This window comes from Acinonyx jubatus, chromosome B4 (genome assembly GCF_027475565.1).
Source record: "Acinonyx jubatus isolate Ajub_Pintada_27869175 chromosome B4, VMU_Ajub_asm_v1.0, whole genome shotgun sequence".
NCBI lineage: Eukaryota > Metazoa > Chordata > Mammalia > Carnivora > Felidae > Acinonyx > Acinonyx jubatus.
Window position 1 is genome coordinate 27,972,435 of NC_069387.1, and position 23,691 is coordinate 27,996,125.

General features: G+C 33.1%; 1 protein-coding gene and 1 long non-coding RNA gene across 10 annotated transcripts in view; one reads left to right on the top strand and one right to left on the bottom strand.

Annotated features, from left to right (window-relative positions):
* Window positions 1-22,496, bottom strand: part of LOC113603640 (uncharacterized) — a 29,702-nt gene extending 7,206 nt beyond the window's left edge. The window contains exons 1-2 of the long non-coding RNA XR_003425295.2: window positions 22,345-22,496; window positions 8,528-8,667 (exon numbers count right to left, since the gene is read on the bottom strand). This is a non-coding gene — a long non-coding RNA (uncharacterized LOC113603640). The remainder of the gene's footprint in view (window positions 1-8,527; window positions 8,668-22,344) is intronic.
* ZEB1 (zinc finger E-box binding homeobox 1) overlaps window positions 1-23,691 on the top strand; it is a 194,929-nt gene that overhangs the window by 40,517 nt on the left and 130,721 nt on the right. For 5 of the 9 annotated variants that reach the window (XR_008300002.1, XR_008300001.1, XR_008299999.1 and 2 more), the window contains 2 exons: window positions 3,952-4,109; window positions 19,635-19,776. The exons of the other annotated variants lie outside the window; for them this stretch is intronic. The gene's annotated coding sequence lies outside the window, so the exon portion shown is untranslated. The remainder of the gene's footprint in view (window positions 1-3,951; window positions 4,110-19,634; window positions 19,777-23,691) is intronic. 9 annotated transcript variants of the gene reach the window in all.

The window sequence follows — 23,691 nt, forward strand, 5'->3', positions numbered from 1 at the left end:
ATCATTATAATACTATAATGATTAATGAGTCAATATCCCTAAAATACAGTAGCCTGTAATATCTCTTTAATCAGAAATAAATGATATAGGACAAGATTTTGTTGATTAATTTGGTTGATCATATGAATAAAATAAGGTGGAATATTTTTGAAGACTGAAATACAAATTCAGAGGCAAGAAAAATATTTTTTTAATAAAATGTAGGAGACATTTTTTTCAGCCAATAGGACGAATCATGTTGAAATATTTTGTTGATATCTCTCAAGAGTTGATACACTACTAGTGAGTGCTGTTTCTTTAATGCAGAGGTAGGTGTTACTCTAGAAACCATGTAGACGAGTTAAAAATCTCGCAGAGTTCTCAAGACCATTTTGTATTTACCCTATTGCAGCAAGTTCCAGTAACCTGAAACAATACTACATGGGTGCTCTAGTAAATCACATATTTATTGTTACAAAATTTTATAATTGTCCATAGCTTTTAATTAATCCATTTACAGATCAGCTTGTAAGGATATCATTTGCTTAGTAAGTACTCTAAATACACATCTAGTGCCATTGAGTTTTGATGGTATCAGAGGGAAGAAACAAAAAGCCATAGCCTCTGCCTTTAAGGAGCTGTCTCACAATAATATGAACACCTTGATTGAGAAGTTCCATAGATGTAATGTGATGAAATACTACAAAATTGCCTATTAAAAACTTCCCAGAAATACTGGGAAGGGAATGGTGAGTGGGCTGGAGGCAGGGTTTGAATGAGAATCAAAGATGTGATTTAAAATTTTTTTATGTTTAAGAATGACGTATGAAATTTAAAGGTGAGTTAAGTCTAAGAAAGCAAGGATTCTTACTTCCAAAGGAAATAAATGAGCTTTATTGAGATTTGTTCATAAATACAGACATGTGATTGTTGTGGTAGTGGTAAGTTGGAATTAATTTGTTTAGCATCATTGCCTGTTCAAAAGAGTTTTGGTGAGTGATGAAAGAATTTAGGTGTTGCCTAAGGAGTGGTGAGTGATGAAAGAATTTAGGTTTTGCCTAAGGAGTACTCTAACTTTTGAGACCAACTGAACTAAAAAGATGTTGTGTTTCACTAGAAGCATCTTATGAATTATGACTGAATAGACAATGAAATCTCAGTTGAGTTAGTGGCCAGCTTTTATCCTTACAACTAAATAAATCTAAGCAGTATTTTGACTATTTCTTTTTATATTTCCCATTTACAAATATTTTGAACCTCTCTTTCTGACCATTTATATATAGTTGGCATTAGTTATATCACCTGAAACAGTCAAGATAAGACTTCTTATTTCTAATGCTATCCATGTAGCATGCTTAAATTGCTAGACAATTTATGAAAAACGGGTAAAAGAGGGTGCCAGGAAGTGAAAGAAAAATAGAAGTAATATCATGGCAAATTCTAGGAAATTGTATTTTTTTATACAAAGATTTGATACATTTTATATATTCCTCAAACCCACGTTCTTAGTCTCTAAGAGTTTGGTGTAAGACTGAACGTATGCTATAAAGCGTATAAAGAAAGTTCAGTTTAATCATACAGCTTTATTTCCCTAACTTTATGCACTGGTTCTTTGCATTTGCTGGGGCTGATTATATGAGTGTTTGAGATGTAGTTTGGAGGTTAAAAAGTTGAAATCTTTCTAAGAAAATTACATCTTTTTCTAGATACAACAGTTTCTTTCCTTGAATATAGTAATAAAACCATTTGTTCTTTAGGGGTCTTGATTTTGCTATTGACTAGCTGTGTCACTTAGCACAAATAATGTCATATTACTGGAACTGTTTCCTCATTTATAAAATTAGGGATAATGTTAAAATCTAAAACTCTTACAGATTAGTAGGACGTATTTTATCTATGATAGATAGATAGATAGATAGATAGATAGATAGATAGATAGATACGAACACATTGGCAGGTCCCTTGCTGTTCATTATTGCTGGAATGTGAAACTGGTTTTGTTGTGTCAGGATCATTATCGATAATGTTATTCACACCAAGCAAATCATTCTGTGCTTTTTTTGATTCATGATTTTATTAATCTCATGGTACTCTTCAGGATTATGTGTCTTGTATTAAAAATTAAGTTACTGCCATGATGATTAGCATTACTAGAGTGAGTGACATAAGCAAATTTAAAATTATTTCTCTTCTACTGAAGGCCCATTTAAAAAAAAATATATATATATATATCCATCCAATGTTCTGTAATTTCATTTGACTAAAGAATGTATCTTTGGTCTTATTCCAGAGTAAGGACAGGACTACTTCTGTAGCTGTATTCTGTAATTAATTTTTGCTTTGTGGGTTTCATTAGGCTAAATAAGAATAAAATGGTTGTATATTTTCTGCTTTAAAAATGTTCTTGCTATAAAGTCTTCTCAGATCAGCCTCACATATGACAAACTCATTAAAACAATTTAAGCTGCCCCAGTGTATTTGTTTTTTTCTTGAAAATCTCACCACTTATATGTCTTTCTGAGCTGTTTTTCTCCTTCCTCCACCCCCATGTTATGTTTTGGATTATAAACTTGCTGAGAAAGGAATTTCATCTTTTCTCTGTATCTCATAGTACCCAGGAAAGAATTCTGTTAGTCACTGAATAGTTTGCAAATGTTATTACTATTGAGGATTTTGGATTAAAATTATTGAATAAAACGGAATAAGCCTTTTCTAGGATATCAAATTGGGGGTCAGTGTGATTAACTCAAAGACATGGCAATTTTGTTAAGCTCTGGACTTTGTGCCGAAGTTACTTTCTCTTGATTTTACCATAAATTGATTATTCACCTTATATTCTCTCTTACATAATACTTTCGTATCAGGATATTGATAGCAGAAAGCCTGTCAGGGTGTAGGTTGGATAGATGTACATGTGTGTGTACACGTGTGCTCGTGTATGTGTATGAGAGAGAGTAGGCACATAGAATATGTGAGAATTGGGGTTACATGTTATGGTTAGCATTCTAATCTGAGTATTACATAACAATCTAATTATGTGTACTTAATTTTAGACTATTATACTTGACCTTCAGAAATAACTTTTAATCAGTGGTAAATGCAATACCTCAGGACATGTTTTTCCATTCCTTTCATGTTTTCCTTTTAGCTTTATTCTGTTGTATATTTTCCAAACATTTAAATGGTCAAGGATAAAAAAATTATTAAAATGGGTCAGATTCTGTAACTAGGCAGAAATTATTGGAGCTCTGTACTATACCTTAATCACATATAGGAACAGTTTAATATGCCTAATATTTGAGAAGCATCAAAACAGACTGTGAAGCTCAACAACCATAAAGCTTCATGGTTGAAAATCATATATAATTGACAACCTTTACAAAGATTAGCTGTAATAATTAAGATGAAAAGAGCCTAAATTTGGTGCAGAAAAAGGGCTGAGTTGTTTTTGAACTATAATTAAAAGTTAGTATCCATACATTTTTGTCTTCTCAATATAAACAATATTTGCAGGCAGAGCATGTCTTTTCAGTGTAACCTTTAACTTCTTATGGTACTACAAGTAGTTGATGATTTGGTAAATACTTTATGAATATAGATGATACTATCAAAATGTTTCCAAATATTACAGTTAATATTTGGAGTCAGTGTTTGACAGGGTTCAAGTTTGCAACAGTACAGTTTATAGATATATCATTGAATAAATGCCATCTTTATTGTGTGTTAATTTGGGTAATAAAATAATTGAGGGAACTTTGTTAGAAGAAATTAGAAGTTCACTTAAAACTGTTCTCGGATGATACTAGAATTTTAGAGTTTTTTTTTTTTCTTTTGTCCTAGCATTTCTTCTTAAACATAATGATTGCTTAAAAGGATAAATCAAAGTCACTCACTTTATTTTCCAGTTTAGAGTCATTGCTCATTATCAGTTGGTGGGTGTGGAAACAACTTAACGAAGTTTGGGTAATTTAGTTTCAGTTTAAATTCTCAACTGGCAATTGGCCGAAAACTCCCATCAGAAGACGTGAGCATCCAAATGTCATTTTGTGATTTGGCTACTGTCTGCTTGAATAGGAAGGCCCTATCAAGAAAAACTAATGGCGTGATTAACTATCAAAAGAAAATCAATGGTAAGAGTTTTCATTTAAATTCTAATGTGTGTGTGTGTGTGTGTGTGTGTGTGTGTGTGTGTGTGTGTAAAGCATACCATTTATTATTTGAATTAAAATTTTAGAACTTTAAAAATCTAGGACATAATGCGAAATGTTTGAATTTATATGTCTGTGACTTACATTTGTAACAAAATACATGCAAAGAATGGTTTTATAGAGATTTTATATGCTTAATGTTGATAAGAAGACTAATTAAAAGTGTAAAAAATAAGTTATATAATTCATAATTGTTTAACACATTCAGGGTTTTTTTGTAGAGAACTAGTTCTCTTTAAAAAAATAGCATATTATAAATACTGCTTGTATGAAGTTTAACTTTTTAAAAAAATTTATACAAAACTGAATTTGTTAGTTTCATATATGCTTCTTACAAAAGTAAATGTCATAAGTTTTGCAATAAAATAGTATATTGATCTCTGTTTTGTTTTTTACGTCCATTATAAAGTGATGGGTGGGGAGAAAGAAAGTATATCATATAATGAAATCCGCTTAGTTTAGCATTAGGTTTTTAAAACTGTATCATTGCTACAGCATCTCTGTGGAAAATACTAAATTATCAGGATAGATGTTTAAATGAAGTGGAGTATCTGTTCATAATACGGCACACTATCAAATTTTGGTGACAAAATTCTGACATCTCTCCCCTGCCTTATACACATTTGCATTGAGAATATAATTTAAGTTTGGCTATATTTTAGTATGCTTCAAGTGACTTTAAACGTAATCTTTTTATTCTCTTTGTATTTGTTTCCTAGATATCCCTTGATTTGGACATCTGTGTCCTCTCAGATTTGTGATTAGTCATGTTAACTTTGGACAGGAGTGAAAGTAGTAGCTTATAGAGGTTAAAATAAAAACATTTCTGTTTGTCAGAGCTTATTTCAGTATTCTCATGGACACAGATAACTGGAAATTGGGTGTTGAAGCTCAGATATTAATAATATATTGTGATTTTTGTTGTCACACTTACAATTTTTGAGATTGACATAGTTTGAGTAATTTGTCTTGCTCAATTAGAGGTGTCAAAATGATGGTAACTGAATGTGACCATATTTTTAACTATTTCCTAGAGCTTAATAATAAACATACAGGAATAGCACATGTGGCAAGCACCTAGCACAGCATCTGTCATTATGTAAGCATTCAGATGTTGACAGTGAACTAAGATGGCAACATCTGTCCTTCAACCCATCTACCTAGTAATTCCAGTTTTTAGAGATTGTCTGTTATGTGCCATCCATTCAGCTAGGTGCCAGGGATAAAATGTCACAGTTAAAAACAGAGATTCTTTCTAACTGCTCTTGAACTTCCATGTAGATAGTAATTACAGTGTAGAAAAATTATGCAGACAAATATGAAATTGCAACTGGAACCAGTACTATGAAAGGGCAAAAGTCGCTATGAGAGTAAGAAGCAATATGGTGGGTGTGTAAAGCACAGAACCCATACATTTACTTTTTAAAGTGAATTGATAACTTGTTTTAACTTTTAAAGTTTCTAATTCTATTTAAATGGGTATCTTCTAAGCAAGTGTGCAGAAAGACTTTTTGGAGAAATACATTTTTTATGCTGCTAGTCTATTTTCTTAGATTTCCAAAGAATTTACAAGAAAATAACATCAAGAATTTAGTCAACGTAGCATTCTTATGTGAGAAATTCTTAGGGGATGTGTTATTTCAGGATTGAATAAAGTGAATGAGGACCCTGATTTCTTCAGCTGAATTTAAGTTAATTAAAGGATGTCAACCATAAAATAACTACTCTCCACTCTTAGCAACTGTTCCATTCTGTTATCAACCTAGTACAGGGATTTATTTATCACTCATTTACATCATTGAGTTGTTACATGTAGACATTTCTTAATGGCAATATGATTTCCTTAATCAATTTTTATCCCTTTTTGAAAGAAAAGAATGTAAAATTTGTTTCTTTTATAAATTTAACACATATATTCATTAAATTTTTGCAAATAAAAAGGAAGAGTATTTGGATGCCTAATAAATGTTTACACTTTTTCTATGGGACACAGAATCTCATCTAAGGCAAAGACACAAGTGATGTTTGAAGAATTATGAAGTTAGTTTTTTTATATGTTAGATCCGTCAATATTTTTAGTTTTTTAAATGTTTATTTTGAGAGAGAGAGAGAGCATGCATGAGCAGGGGGAAGGGAGGGACAGAGAGAGAGGTGAGAGAATCCCAAGCAGGCTCCATGCTGTTGAGCAGGGGGCCCCACATCGGGCTCCATCTAACAAAGAACCTTCAGATCATGACCTAAGCTGAAATCAAGAATCATGCACTTAACCAGCTGAACCACTCAGGCGCCCCATCTGTCAACATTTTTAAAAACTCTCATTGAAGACAAGCTTTTCTTTATTCATCTGATAGTATAAACAAATTGAATGCAATCTAGTATGCAATGAAAATTCAAAAAGCTTAGTTTTACAATAGAAATGATCTTTGCCTCATTTACTACTAAAATGTGTAGGCTATTTAAAGTATTCAATGAACATCTATCTCAAGTAGCAGAATCAAAATTAAGTCCATTGTTAACTTTTTACTTAAAATTATTATGTTGAATTTCATCTCTGCAGTGATGTCTAAATTTATTTTTTCCTGGATGTATTCAAAAGAAGGTCGCCAACCTCAGTATTCTGATTTGAAGTTCCTAGCTCAAATACGTAGGCAATTCCACTTAACAATGCTAGAAGAAAGAAGTCCTCCAGGAGTGTCTTGAGGGAATTGTACCTTTCTGTGTAACATGCCTTACAGCGCTCATGACATTACATTTTTTTGACAGCTCTTTTTGCTTCTATGCAGTTGGCTTTGATTGGTCTATGATGTCAGCTGGATGAGCATTTAGCCATACAAAGATATTTTAAAAACATAGATAGGTATACATCACAGAATGAAGATGATAAATTACATTTATTTTACTGAAATCAGTAAAAAAAATAGCCCTTGTTTCTGAGCAAACAAAGGTCTACCAGTAGTTAATCAGTTTTTAATTCTGTTAACAAGCAATGCAGTATCTGCTTGAGCGCGTATGTCGTAATATGATGGCTTCTGTTTAGAATTTTGGAGCTACTACTGTCAGAAGAAATGGTGATTCAATGGTATTGAATTGGAAGTTTGAGAAAGGAAAATTTTAATAAAAGTTATTGTTCATAGTTGTGAGAAGGAAAAGAACATTTTTCAATTCATTATATAAGGAAGAACCTTTTAAATGTGGAAAATAAGATGGAGTGCCTTCTAGAATTCATTCTTTTAAGAGTCTATGACAGAAGTTTGTAAAGAAGGAATTCTTGCTGATAACAATTATAAGTATTATTTGGAGGAAATTTGTGGCACATCTTAAAAATTAATATAGTCATATAAGTATATAAAATATGTGAAATAGATGTCAATAGCAATATTAAGCTACTATTTATGGTGAGAGCTTTACTAAATAAACAAGAGATAAAAGAGCCAATCCAATTCATTCATTCTATAAATTCTTACTGGCAAATTGCTTTATGTCAGGCATGGCATTAGGCTTTGGAGATATAGTCATGAATAAGACAGATGGGACCCTATAGTTTATACTGTCAGGGAAGATAGATATTAAACAAGTAATGACAAAGTTTAGTGGCTTGTGACTTTATAAAAAGCCAAGCAGGTCTTTCTTAAAGATACCTTGAGAATTGATTTCTAGTATGCTGATCATTTAATCAGCTTACTTCATGAAATAAAGTGATTCATTTTGACTTAAAAATTGAATAAAAATTCTTTGGGAATCAGTCTTAGAAATTGGTAGAGACTGAAATAGTAGCTTACTTAAAACAAACTATGGAAAGACCTTCAAGTTTTTGAGTACCAAGAAATGTGAATATAAGCAGAATAAACTCATAATGCCTCATGTATGTCATATACTATAGATCATTTAATCAAATTATTAAAGCAGCTTTACATGAAAAAATGTCAAAGTTGTAATGGTTAAGATGCTACACTCTGGAGTCAGACTGGTTGGATTTAAATATTAACCCTGGCATTTACAAGCTTTGCAATTTTAGGAAACTTGTATAACTCCTCTGATCTTCAGTTTCCTCATCTGTAAAATGGGGACAATAAGAGTACATACCTTATAGAAAAATTAATCGTTTGATGTGTCTAGAGCAATGTCTGGCACATAGAAAGTACTTAAAGGCTCCACATGTTACAGTTAACAACAATAAGAACAATGATGAAATAATTTCCTCATATCAAAATGTCCTGCCTAATTCACCGTGTTGGGCCAACTGAAGTAATTTCAGAATGTTGGCTTAAATATATAGGTGTTACACTACAAAGAACTATTACCTTTATTACTGCTAAACAAAATGTCAGTGAGAGTCTCACCCAAGTTTTGGGCCCTCTTTAGCGGCAATACAGCAATCACTCAAAGGCCTCCATAAATTGCATCTCCAGGACCAGGGTTGTCTCAGCCTTTAATCCAAGACTCAGTCCATCCCAGGCGTCATGGAACTGATCTTTCTTGTCTAAGAAAAGAAGTAACAAAGATCTTATTTATTCCATGGGAGATGAGTCTAAACCAGATTAGAGTAAGTTTGAGGAGGAAATGACTATGTTGATATTAAGTATTTTTTCCATGCAGATATCTAAAGAAAGAATTTCTTCCTACAATAGGTCTACAGTATATTTGTGACATTTGTAACCTTAATCCTTGTAGCACTACTTGTTACTTTACTTACATTAGAAAACAAATTTTCTTTCATAAAATGGTCATATAATTCATTACTACTCCTATATGTAATTTGTGAAAATATTTTTAAATTTATAAAAAAATATTTTTATGTCGACTTTCACTATGTCTTTTAGTTTGATATCCTAGAAAAATGTAAGAGTTAAATAATTTTTGCTGAGTAATTCTAGTTGGAAAATGACTTCAGGGTGAAATTTAATATGACCTTTTCTTTGATCTGTGATTCTGTGACTTAAGTCTACATAGGTAAAAGGAGAACTTGTATATTTGTCGATTGATTCAGTTATAATAAGTGCAAGCAGGTACTCTAATGAATTGTTTTCATATTAAATATTTGAGTTAAATCTAATGTATTTCATAACCGTCTTGTTTTTGTTTGTAATGTGGGAATATTTTTCATTGTTAAGATGCTAAGTGAGAGAAAATTCTTTGAATGCTACAAGTGTGGTTTCCCATGACCATAGTTAGTTTAAATACGATCAGTCACGAAGTGTCTGTTGAAAACTTACTAGCTATCTACCACTTGCTAGTTGAGAATTGATACCATAGTGTTATGGTATCCAAAGAATTATGCCATCATTCTGTTTAGGCCCTAGGAAGACTAGGGCTATGAAAAGAATACTTAGACAAGAAGCAGAAAATCTGAGAACTACTTCCTGTTCTGCCACATATATCTTAGATATAAGAACCTATTAAAATTATGAGGACACTTAGCGTCTCAGTCTCTTTGCTAAATATATGTCATGTATATATATGTGGGTGCGTATGCCTATATATGTATGTACACATCTGTATATATCCATCCCAAATTTTTGCACCAAATTGAAATGAAGAGCTAAGAATTCAATAAGTTTTTTAATGTCCCAATATAACAGAGTAAAAAATTCTGTTCTGCATAATATCTTACATGGTTCCTTCAAATGAAAATACAGTATTGATTTTTATGTATACTTTTTAGGATTTCTCAAATATTCTCACATAAATTACATACTGTTCCAGAACTTCACAAGGGGAATGTAAAATTTCTTTAGTCTGCTTAATTTCAAACTGATTTCCTTGTAAGTGATTAATTTTTTCTAATAAAAAATTTTTAATGGATGCCAAATTATGTTTTTATATCTTTGACTCGTTTTTACAAAAAAAAAAAAACAGTTTTAAATAGCTGTAGTGGTCATTCGCAGCTCTGACATTTGCAACATTATTAAGGCATATCTAGTTCTATAGGATTATGAGTTCTCAGGTTAATTTTACTAATTCATTAAAAAGTATACTAAAGCATTTTAAGGGAAAAGAAATAAAGTATAATTTATGTGTACACATACAAACTTGTTTGCTTTACTAAATGATCTCACAGACTCACTTAAACATCATTCCCTCCTGCTAAAGAAGAGAGGACTGGTTGGGAGTGGCTAATTGGAGCAGCATGATATTATTTAGCTCTGCATTAGTGTTGTATAGGTCTGTGTCCTGACTGGCATTGAGTCAGGTGAATGTTGGTTAAAAAATGCCATATGTATATATACACGCATGCACACACACGCTAACCATAAGAAGTTGTTTGGTATATTTATTGAACTACTAGGTGCTACTGTGGTCATAATTAGAATAATTTTTCATATAAAAAATCAAAGAATTAAAATTGATGCCATTTTAAACTTAATAGAAGACTTAACCACCTATATTGTGAGCTACTTCATTTTAAATGTTAAAATGTTACAAGGATAACATTGAATGGAAACATTTTTTGGACAAGAATAACATTTAAATTTAAAAGTTATTTGGACGAGGGGTCTCTGGGTGGCTTAGTCGGTTAAGTGTCCAACTTCAGTTCAGGTTATGATCTCACTGTTCGTGAGTTGGAGCCCCACGTCAGGCTCTGTGCTGACAGCTCAGAGCCTGGAGCCTGCTTCAGATTCTGTGTCTCCCTCTCTCTCTGCCCATCCCCCTTGTGCTCTGTCTCTGTCTCTCTCTCTCTCAAAAATAAATAAACATAAAATAAAAAAAAATAAAAAAGTTACTTGGAGAAAATATTAAAGCAATCATACGAAAGCAGACTAAAATTTATTAAAAAATAAAATTAACAGAAAAAACTTTTTTGGAGAATTTGCTTAACTGTGGTGTCATGTGGAAAAATGTCTTATATATCATTAAGCAATTGTTAAAAATGAAGTCAAGAGCCAGCCAATTTAATAACCTAATTGCTGTGAAAATAAGGCCACAAGTCACAGTCACATCTTAAGCTGTAGAATTCTTTCTGTAAAGGGAGATTAAGTGATGACTGCTGTTCCCTGATGGAAGTGTTCAACGTGGCATGCATAAGGGCTGTACGGAAGTCTTACAAGCTGAAATGTGTTTTTGCCACATTTTACCCAGTAGAAATTCATCTAAAGTTTTAAGAGAAGCATATAAATCCAAATATCCCTGGGGATGTTAAACTTTAATCTGTCACTTACTTGAATACCTGAGTACCTATTTACTAAATATTAAAATACTATGCTTTCACAGTTAGCACAGTGAGGCTGTAACACGCTACATCCTGTTACTTAGCTGAGACCAGTCAGTCTCATTCAGAGAAGGAAATATCAATTGGTTAAAGAAGGGGTCATTCCAATAATGGAACAGTGTTTAAAAATGCAGACCCAACTAATATGTACTATTAAAATAAGAAGGCAGCAGCTTGAGTTTTTTGAGATACAAAAGAGGTAAGAAGATACCAAAATAAAATAATTTACCTTGCATTCATTCAGTGTCTCCTACAAAATGTAAATCTTTTGTTTGTTTGGGGGGCACAAGTTATTTTACTTTTCTGGAATTTTGTTTCCGAAAGTATTGTTGGGCTAGAATTAAACATGTTTTTCTGTACAGATACTTATATATCTGTAACAATATGAACAAGTCAGATTAATTTTAATTGTTTCTTTTGAGTATAATTGACCTGCAATGTTACATTAGTTTCAAGTGTACAACATCCTGATTGAACAAGTTTATATACTATGCTGTGCTCACCTCAAGTGTAGCTACCCTCTGTCACCATGCAACACCATTACAATACCATCTACTATATATATTTTTTTAAGAAAAAAATTTTTGGTGACTCAATTGCCTGGGAAATGACCCTTTTTGGAAACCAGAGTGCTCATATTAGCTAAGGCAAACCCTTCCTGGTTGTCAGGTACTCAGGAAAACAAATTCAGTGAGTCAGAACTTATCTTGGCTGAGCGCCTATTGTGTTTAATGGTGGATTTTGTTTTCATTATATGTTATTTTATTAAATATATATCAAAAGTTCTATCAGAAATATGCTATTCTGTCTCTCTTACTGATGAGGAAACTGAGGTTCAGAGAGGCTGAGTGACTTTCCCAAGGTTGCACAGCTAGTGTTTAAAGTGGTTTGTAGGCCAAGTAAGGCAAAGTATAGAAAGCATTCATTGCATTTTATAGTTAGAAGACCATTTGATGTTTCAGTGTAGAAGTGGGAGTAAAAGGCTGACTACTTTGGTTTAATGGTGGGTGAGGACCTAGAAAATGATTAAAACAGGTATGGGCAACATTTTGAAGAATTCTGGCTGAGACAGGAAGTAGAGGGCTCAAGTAGGTAATTTGGGATGCAAAGGAAAGGTGGAAGGTTTGGGGAGTTTGCAGACGGGCAAATGGGAAAAATTAATTTTAAAATGAATCTTTTAAAATGTGGGCACATCTGTTGCAGGACAGGCTGTCCTGTCTTTTGCCTCCTTGCTTTGTATAGGTCATGAATGTTTGGTATGTGGAAAGGTAGTAAATAATAGTTCTATTCTTACTTACACTAGAAAATATTTAGCTTACTAGGTGATGTTTCTGGGGGGCTGGATTTTAAGAACTTACTGTAAAAATTTTCAAGCATACACAAAAGAAGAGAGACTAGTGTAATAAATGCCCCCTATCTGTGGCCCAACTTTAACAATTAACCCAATTTTGCCACATTTGCTTCATCTACTTCCTCTTTTTTCCTTAACTGTTTTAAGATAGATCCTGTGTCTTAACTCTTTTTACTTCTACATTTTCCAGTATGCGCTTCTTTAAAGACATTTTTCTTACATAACCAGAATACGTTTCTGACATCAAACAAAATTAACAATAATTATTTATCACCTGATATTATCTCCCTATTCAGTTTCCTCCACTTGTGATTCAAAATGTCATATTACATTTGGGGTGCCAAATGCAAACAAGATCCAGATAGCATTTGGTTGGCAGGACTGCTCTGTAATTAAAATGCCTTTTCTTGGGGCGCCTGGGTGGCTCAGTCGGTTAAGCGGCCGACTTCAGCTCAGGTCATGATCTTGCGGTCTGTGAGTTCGAGCCCCGCGTCGGGCTCTGTGCTGACAGCTCAGAGCCTGGAGCCTGTTTCAGATTCTGTGTCTGCCTGTCTCTCTGACCCTCCCCCGTTCATGCTCTGTCTCTCTCTGTCTCAAAAATAAACGTTAAAAAAATTTTTTTTTAAAAATAAATAAAATGCCTTTTCTTCCCCACTACCTGTTTGCCTCCCTTTCCCCTTTAACCTCCCTCACCGATTTCCTTCTCTCCTTCTCTTCCCCTTCCTTTCCTGTCCATGACTTATTAAAGAAACTTTGTAAGCTTTCCCATATAATATCCCCATTCTTGATTTTTCTGTCAGTTTCCCCAGTTAACTTATTTCTCTAACCTCTAAATTGCCTGCAAATTAGCAGTTAGCTCAAAATACTTCATTAGATTCAGGCTCAGGTTTTATTTTGATGCTGGATGGAAGGTGGGCAGGAATACTTCAAACATGGGACTTTTTCTTCACACTGCATCACGTCAGGGAGCACATAGTGTCTGTCACGCTCTTAGTGATGCTGGAATTGGTCAGTGGTAACAGCCCATTCTCTCCAATGAGAGGTTACCATCAACCTCTCCTCTCATTATTTCATCTCTTGCTGATTGTTCTGTGAATCAATTCTATCATTAGGGTTTGCAAGATAATGAATTTTTAATCTGCTACCCCTTCCACATTTATAGTGGAACTTCTATAAAGAAGAAATTTCTCTCGTAAACTGTGGCTTTTGTATTTCCTGACATAGTTCATCCCAGAAAGAAACCTGGGTCTTAAATGCCTAGTTTAATACCGAAGAGTAACTTTGGGTACAAGGAGCACATAGCACTTAAGTGCCCATGTAATTGTAGGATTTTTATAGAGCAAAAGTATTTCTTAACGTGATTTTCATGAACATTGTCATTATTAGGATAACACTGTATAATCAACATGTTCAGTGTTGGCCAGATTGGAATTGGGGACCTTTTGCTGGTCCTGTCTGGTCAGATACACTGCTTTGTGTTAATTCATGGATCATTAGTTGAACTTCAAGGAAAAGGAAGCTTTATTAAGTCAGCAAACTAAACAGTATCACCTAGCAGAATAGCAGCATAGGTGGGGATGATTTTATATTTCTACAGTCATAAATTCAAGAGTGAAACAGTCATCATTTTTATTATTAGTTTATTCAGCAATCACCATTAACTTCATTTTTACTTAACACTGTCCATGGACAGAACCTGAAGAAGAAGAAATAAAACCAAAATACTTCATTTTTAGATGACATGATTGATTAGGAAAATCTATGGCCGTCAGCTTTGAAACCATTTATGAACGATAAAAATTTAATAAAGTATAGAATACACTGTATCTTTACATCAGTAATAATGAAAATAATGGGAAAAGACCCAACTCAGAATTGCAACAAACAAAATATAATACTTAGCAATAAATTTGAGAAAGATGTTAGACCTTTAGAAAGAAATCATTAACATATTAAAAACATTTAAGATGAAATAAATGGAGAGAAACTTTCTGAATCATGAGAATATTGGCAAATTGGCTATAATTTATAGGCTTCTGGGTTTGCTTCTGACTTTCAGGATTCCTAGTGATTTATTTTATAGTGATTCTACAGTGAGGGGAAGTCTCACCCCTACACCCCTACTATGTATCAGAAATCTTTTAAAGCAACAGTCTAAAACAGTGGAGTGATGCAGGGATGATAGGTAACTCAGGTATTACAAGAGACCTCTCTGCCCCCTAGAGATTTAAATATAAACTTTCCTTGACCCTGGCTTCCTGGTCAGTGAGAGTTAAGAGAAATGCCCTTCATCCGTGACTTACTCAAATTTCTGGGCCTGATCAATGCACCTCATGTCTCTTGCTTCTGCTTGGTATGCCACCCTGGTTTCTGCCAGCATCAATACAGTTGTGAAATCAACCCCTTTAACTGGTTTCAAACATCAAGCAGCTTGTGAGTTTAGAAACTCTTGAGTAGGTGACAGAACCAACAGATTGTTTTTCTTAGTCTTTGAGCAAAATATTACTGTCCATAACCATGCCCTCCTAACTTAGACACTTTCCTAAATTAATTCAGTTGCTTTCTTAACAGGAATTCTGAAGATTAAGCCTTTCTTTCATTTTGTAAAACATGCATCACTGGAGCATTATTAGGAATCCACAATCAGTTCCATCTACATATAACAACTGAATATATGATAAAATATTCTTTCCTATTGGAGAAGCCACTTAAAGGATATTCACTCAATGGTATTAGATAGTAGTCTTCAGTGGTATAGCTGCAAAACTGATTAGACCAAAAAAAAGAAAAAAAATGTTTTCATCCATACTTTATACAGCCATTGGAATTAAAAAGCATAGAAAATACCTTTACATTTCTTATTTGATGCATTAGTGGAACTCACCAAGGTGCAAAGATATACTGGAATATCTAAAAAAAATTGTAGGAAATCTCTACATCAAAAGTTATAAGGAAAATGACAATAGTTTTAACAATTTTATATTATTGCAGAATGTGCTAATTTAGACATCAAGATCCTAATATGTAAATGAGAAAAATATGCCAAGTTAAGAATATGAAAATAAATATGAATAATAAATGCAAGGAAAAATATCTACCCATATGCTTATCACTAAGTCACAAGTTAAAATGACTTTGCACAGTTTTTACTTTGTATTAAAGGAGCTAAAATTTTTAAAAAGAAATCTAATATTGGCAACATAAACAGTGATACCAGACTCTTTTAGAAAATAATGCCAGGAGTATATGCTGAGAATCACAGCAATGTTCAGATTATTTCACTCAGTAGGAATTTAGGAAATAAATATTGTGCTAATTATAAATCATAGATATAGAGAAAAATGCTTTTAGGGACTAATTATAGAACATCAATGTAAAGTATCATGTTACCTTTAAGTAATTATTTTTGAAGACTCTAGAACAACTGTCCAATAGAACTTTCTGTGCTGATGAGAAGTTGTATAATTTGCACTGTCCAATACAGTATCCATTAGCCACATGTAGCCATCGAGCACTTGAAATGTGACTAGGGCAACTGAGGAACTGAAATTTAAATTTTATTTAATATTAATTATGCTTAAATACTCACATAGGTTTAGTGGCCATGGTATTGGACAGTGAAGCTTTAGAAATACGGAGAAATGTTAGGTGAAAATAGTAAGTTTATGTGATGTAATTACAAATAGGTAAATACCTGTATGTACATAAAGTGATATTTACAATTAAAATATTTGTGGTAGGATTGAAGGAAATGGGTGATTTTTTTTTAAACGCTGATTAAAAGATCAGGTGAAAATAATAAAGCATTCCAGCACTGTGCTACTCAATATGGTAGCCACTAGCCTGATGTGGCAATTTTAATTTAAATTAAGTAAAATTAAGAAGCCAGTTCTTCAGTCACACTAGCCACATTTCAAGTGTTTGATAGCACACATGGCTAACGTTTACCACTTAGAGGAGATACAGAACATTTCTAGCATTGCAGAAAATTCTGTCCTATCGTTCTACAGAACTGATAAAAGGAATGTACCGGAACAAGTCATTGATTATTTATTAGTAATTTCCGTGGGCATAGATGAATTAAAACTGCTATCACTTTTTTTTCTTTTCAAAATTTTATTTAAATATAGTAAATATATGGTCTAATATTGGTTCCAGGAGTAGAATTTAGTGATTTACCACCTAATAGCACCCAGTGCTCATCATCATAAGTGCCCTCCTTAATGCCCATCACCCATTTAGCCCATTCCCCCACACCTGCCTCCTTCAGTCCTCAGTTTGTTCTCTAATTTTACTAGTCTGTATGGTTTGCTTCCCTCTCTCTTTTTTTCCCCTTCCCATTTGTTCATCTGTTTTGTTTCTTAAATTCCACATACGAATGAAGACCGTACACCCGTAACTTTGATCAGTATTCGGTAAAGTATGGACTGAAAACCAGTCCTGATTATACCAGTCCATGATTAAATGCTTACTCTCAATTGTGTACTTGTTTAGAAACTTTTATAGCAATAATGTGATAGTTCTCTGTGATCCAAGAACATCACCTGTCTTAATCTCATTGAATGTTAGATTGATCTGGTTATCAGTGAAGCTGCCTGTAGAGTTCTGTGTAGTAAGATCCGAGTATTAGTTGTGAGCAGTAATATATGGGCATGGGTCCCACCCACAATGAGAGTTAAAACAGTTCTTTACTACAGGCAGTCTGAGAAACATTGGTAAAGATGAAGCAGAGAAGGTGGGTTGCTCAGGGGAGTTTTGTAAAGAGCTTAAATTGGTTGTTAGTATAGTTTAATATACACTTGCAAGTGAGATTAAAAATTGAACACTACATCTCTGATTGTGATAAGCTTAGACTTCATCCTTCGTGCTAGTAGAAATAAGGCAAGTGATTCATTCTTCAACAGTGTAAATAAGGATTTTAAAGGAGTTCCTCCTAGTCAGTGCCTCTATTTGGGGAACTTGTTTCCTGTTTTCCTCCTGGGGGTGGTGGGGATTCAACCAGCTAGCACAATCTTTGCCTTTTGGCAAAATTTCCAACTTCATATTTTCCTTTACCCCTTCTAAACTCCTTTTGGCATATTGTTATGCTTAGTTCTTTGTAACTTTTTTCATCTCTTTCCCACAAAGTTAGTTTCAAAGGCTTACAAAATGTCCAAAACGAGAAAATTGTTTTAAACTAAGTGAACTTCTAAAGTTTTGTTTTAAAATTTCCTTTTTTCAGACTTAAGCTTGATTGATTCCCTGACATAAGATATTAAACTGAATTATTTGTGAAATGTGGAAAGCTTTTTATTACTATAATTAAGGCATAATCTGTCAGCTAAAGCATTGTTTTAATGATACAGGGTAAGCATAATCCTGGATTTACTACCTGATTTCTTATTGTGGTTTTGGTTGTACACTAAATGGCTGCCTATTCCCTGAAATGAAGTGCCCCATATGGGCTGTCCAGTTTGTTTTGAGGACCAGTTCTACATTTGTAGAATTTGGGGTCAAATGGAATCAAGTACTCTGTGATAGTTGTTCGCCTGATTCCTAGTGACCTTGCATTTTGGAATAAAACACATATGCATACTCAGTCCTTCATCGATACGATTGATTAATCTGTTACTGATTTTAGCATTTCTTCCTTTTCTTCCTAATTTATCAGTTTGGAAAGAGTTAGAAAACACTTGAAGGAAATCAATCTCTGTTTTTAATAACAGTCTATAAGTTACAGAAAAAGAAAGTGTTCAGCATTTCTTGTTTAAATTTTGAGTTTTCTGAGACATATTTACTTAAAATATATATGACTATCATACTGAAAGAGTGGCATCTTCTGATTTCATTTTAATATTATGATAATGATTTGCTTTACTTAGGCACAATTATAGATATAGATAACCATATTATCGCTTGGGTTATCTTCAAAAGATTAAATAAATACATTAAGAAATATATTAATAATATATATTAATATTATTATTCCGTTTGATATTTGGCAATATATTTTTAAGGTACAGTGTGAGATTTCCTGATCTGAACAAAATATTCCATTTCTTTTTAGGAGTTTGGGTTATAGTAATCAATTTACAGCATTTTCTCCTAAGTGTATTAAGGTGCAACGTTTTAAAAACATTATGTTCTTAAGTTATTTGATATGTAATTAGGGGTTTATGTTGCTAATATTATTTTTATATAACACATTTCTGATTCTTCAGAATAGTTGTAGGCTTCTAATTGTTTTATGCAAGTTTCAACCTTGAGAATGTTGACTAATTGGTTAATATTCTTTCTATTCAAAATTTTTTAGCGCTTATTATGTTTTAGGAACTATTTAATAAGGTTCTTCAAATAATCAGTGTTTTTAAAAAAAAGCCAAAACCCTTTTCCTCTGGGAGCTTACATTCTCGTAGATTGCCTCATATATAATTCTGTGGCATTTAATACCAAGGGCTAGTTTTCTGTTGTCAGGAAATGCATTATGTCATTATTAGGTAATATAGAGGTATAGAAGAAGGGTAAAATTCCTTCTAGTTTAATGAGTCTGATTCATTGTTCTTCAGTGAATTTAGTTTTATTTATTTTAATGGAACTTATATAACTATGATCATTTGGCAGCCCAGAATTTTTCTGTATTTTTCTCAACTTCCCAACTGGTAGTTCAGTACTGGGGTAGAAATTAAAGTACCCACTTAAGGTTTTGGGTTTATGGAGTGATGTTTGAAGCATGAAATATTCTTTAGGGAAGATACTCCTTTTTTTTGAAAGAAGGGAATGTGGTTTTGGAATACTCATGATTTTATCTCATTTATTTTTTTCAGAACCTCAGTTTTGTAGCATAGGTAGATAAACTTGAACCAAATGGTATGATCTCAGTATAATATTTTACTCTTCTCTCCTCCTTCAGGAAAATCTTTAACTTCCACCACAAGAAGATTAAAAAGAGGTCCCTCCTGCACCAAGAAAGATCTGCAGATCTTTTTCAGTGTTCTTGGAGGTGTGGGGTGTGAGAACTTGATCAGTTTGTGCAACCACCTTGTTCTCTAAAGGTAAGCACTGTGTAGTGAGTGCACACTCATGGGCCCACGCTCCTAATGCAGGTCTGGTTTTGGAATGCTCCATTGAGGGTTTGAGGCCATCAGACTGCCTCGTAGAAGGATGGCCTAGGCAGCCACTTGTGGGCAAGACGTCACACACATCCATCAAGAGATGGTTTTCCTTGGTTAGAAGTAAAGCATGTCCTAGAGATGTATGGGTGTATTTTTTGTTTATTTTTTTAAAAAATCCCAATTACAGTAAAATTTGTGTCCAGTTCAGCCTGCATTTAAATCAGTTTAATAACTGCTGTGGTTGATCCCTCATCAAGAACTCTTCTTGGTTATCTTGAGATTTACATTTAAGAATTTTGAAGCAATGATAGCCTTTAAGCATTCTGGTGACTTAATAGATTAAATTGATAAAACCTGCTCTGAAGAGTTGCTTTTTCATGATCTTTTTGAAACGATCTCTTAACCTTTACTTCAGAGAAGGTCCTTTAATTTAAAAATTAAAATACAATTTTTAAATCTGCATTAAGCTTCAGAAAATATGGAAGCAAAGATCTTCTTAATCTTTAATAAGCATATGAACATAAAATTGCTGATCCTAATTGAAAAAAAAATTACTTTTAAAATCAGCAGCTTTCTTCCTAGCTTGCACCTTTTTCCTGTCTTTAGGAAATGAAGGCATATACATTGGTTCCATGAGGGAAACCTCACAAAGGATAAATAAATTAATGTCTCACCTTTACTTCTAAACTCTAATACCAGAAAACTTTATTGGTCTATTGTACAATGTATTGATGCCTCTCAGAAAGACCAGTCCTAAATAAAATTGTCATTTGAATACCATGCATTGACTATGAAGGAGAACCAGAGAATGTCGATCTTCAAAATGTCAAGATTAAAGTAGGTTAATATTAAATAATAATTTTGGCTGTCACCAAGAGACTAAACGTCTAGCAAAACATTTCAGATTACAGTCACTGGATACTATGGTATCGACAGTGAGGATTTAAAGTGCTGGTGAAGACATTAATTGGTCCATATCTAGTTTTATTCATTATTTTTTCCTTAAAGCTTTTAATGTGATCTTGGAAGCCTTAGTTTTGAAAGATAGGTACTATTCATGAAGCACTTAAGTTTGGGAAAAATCTGCTGATTTTTGTCTGGCAGCCTTCTCTTTGGTTTATGATAAATTTTATCACCTTTTCAAAATACTTGTTCTTCCTGTATATGAATAATAAAAGATATTAAGGAGGGAAACAACCTTTGTTTTTGCTGTTAGAATGGGGAAAAAAATGCAACAGAGACCTTTTTTGAAAAAGACTTGAGATCCAGTTTACTGTTTTATATGAAAATAGTTGAGGAATTAGAATTAGTCTTGCTTATTGTAACTATAGGCAACTTAAAAAGATTTAAATCTTCAAAGTAGATATGGGTTTTATAGTGAAGAAATATATATTACTATTTGGAGATAATCTCTCTATATAATTTTTTTTGAATTTTTATTTGTGAGAGCATGTTAAATATTTTTAACCTTTAAAATAGCACGGAACAGAATAGACAAATGCATTAAGTCTGAGACAGTTGAGAAAAAAATTTGAATTAAAAGTCAAACAAACTGAAAATATAAGGTGGGATACAAGAATAAATAAACAGGTTACTATTTGTTACCTAAAATAAAACTTTATTAGAACTAAAAATTTTTAATCTAAAAAGCACCCCCTTCCTTCTTTTTAAAAGTGAGCTTTGTCTTAAACAACAGTATTGGCAATATATTTGTAAAAAGAAAAATTTATTTCAACATGTTAGAATTGGTGTTCAAATTTCAAATCAGTTATGTAGCAGGAATATATAAAATTGGGACCAATGAGGAACTTGTCTTCTGTATCTAAAGTATGAAAAATAGGATCTTTTCCTAACAACTCTTATTAATATCACCTCAATTCATATTAGGCAACAAAATAAACTGTTGTTCTTTGATTTTGATGATATATAGGAGTGAAAACCCAACCCAACATTATTGACACTAAGGAATTCTTCTACTGGAATTGGAACTAGAATTTGGGAGATTTTATCTGTATGTATACATACATATACTTACTCTTACACATACATACACACTAGTGTTTATTTCTCCTTTTGAATTCTGTAAGAATGATTTGTCAAAGATAAGATTTCTGATTTGTCTTTCACTAGTATTTTGATGCCATGTTTTTGTTTGTTTTTAATTAAAGAGTAGTCCCTACTAGAAATTTGGTTTCTTTGGTATGATCATGCTCCCTGTCTAACAGCTAAAGGGAGGTGAGAGAGCCCTACTTACCAATATTGATTTTCTAGACCAGCACTGTTCAATAAAAATATAAGCCACAAATACAAACTACATGTATAATTCTAAGGGTTTTTTGTAGTCGCATTAAAAAAGTAAAAAGAAACAGGCAAAATTAATTTTAATCACATTTAATTTAACCTAATATATCTAAAATATTCCTTCAACATGTCATCAGTATAAAAATTTGAGGTGTTTTACTTTTATTCAATTAAGTATTCAAAATCTGATGTGTATTTTACACTTACAGAAAATTTTGTGTTGAACTAGGCACATTTCAAGTGCTCAATAGCCACATGTAGCTAGTAGCTACTGTATGAGGCAGTGCGGATCTACACCAAGAATGGATCTTCCATTTTAGCATCATCCACGATGAATTCCATTGGGTAACTCCGTAAGCTCCCCTGGTTTAGAGTTTCCGGATTTAACAGAAGACAAAAAAAAAAAAAAAAAAAAAAAAAAATCAAAAACAAAACAAGGTGCCTAGTTTAATTTAAATTTCAGGTAAATAACAAATAATTGTTTAGTGTAATTGTGACCCATGCTGTATTTTGGACATGCTTAGAAAAACATTGCTTATTTGAAACACAGATTTAACTGAGTGTCCCGTATTTTATCTGGCAATCCTACCCTGGTTTAACTGAATGGAAGACGTCATCAGGCTTCCTAGATACTTGTTGGACTAGAGGATAGAGAATCTCTTCCTCTGTGGAGAATTTTGATAACCCTCCAAAAATCAGTATGCAAACCAGAAACTATATATAGCCAATTCTTCCTCATTCTCTAAGATGTTTAAGACAGAAGATGGACTTGTATCACAGAGGCTCAGTCATCATGTATTTAAATATTTTAAATCTAAATTATTACATTAAGTGTTAAGGTTTATAGTTACTTACTTGAGCTTCCAAAATAGAAACTATCTAACAGCATATTACTGGTATCACATCTTATGAAAAACAGTTCGCCCTTGGTGACTGTCTCAGCAGTTTTCAGGGTCCTGGCTATTTCAAGTTATTTCCCTATTGGTAACCACTACAGCTGTCACATTGTCTCAAGTTGGCAAGCACTGGCTCAAAATAGTAGGTTGCCAAGTGCCAGGATAAGTTTTACTTTACATTGCAAGTATTTAAGTACTTGTAATTCTGTGCTTTGGTGTTGATCATTAGACCCTGACCCAGTCAACATCCAGTCAGGTCTTAAACCATTATCTCTCATTCATACTAAGGTCTTTTACAGAGGAACAGCTTTCCATTCTTATTTTTTACCATTCAGTACCGTTTTGAAGCAAGTAACAACTTCTTTAGTAGTAAGTAGATCTTATCCCTCTTAACCTCTAGAAAGGAGACCATTTATAATTCGTGTTCTCTAAGGACAGTAATTACACCAGCTCCACACTCCCTCTCAGGGGAACACTTGCCTTCAGGAGGTGAATAACTTTAGGTGACAGGTCTGCTTCATTACCAGCCAGGCAGGTAAGATCCAACTGCCAGTGCGGTTTGGCAGTTTAGCAGTTCAGTTTAAGCTATGGCGCATTCCAAATCCATTCATGCTTAGGAGAATGTACCCAAGAGTGTGGATATGTTTATAATTACTGC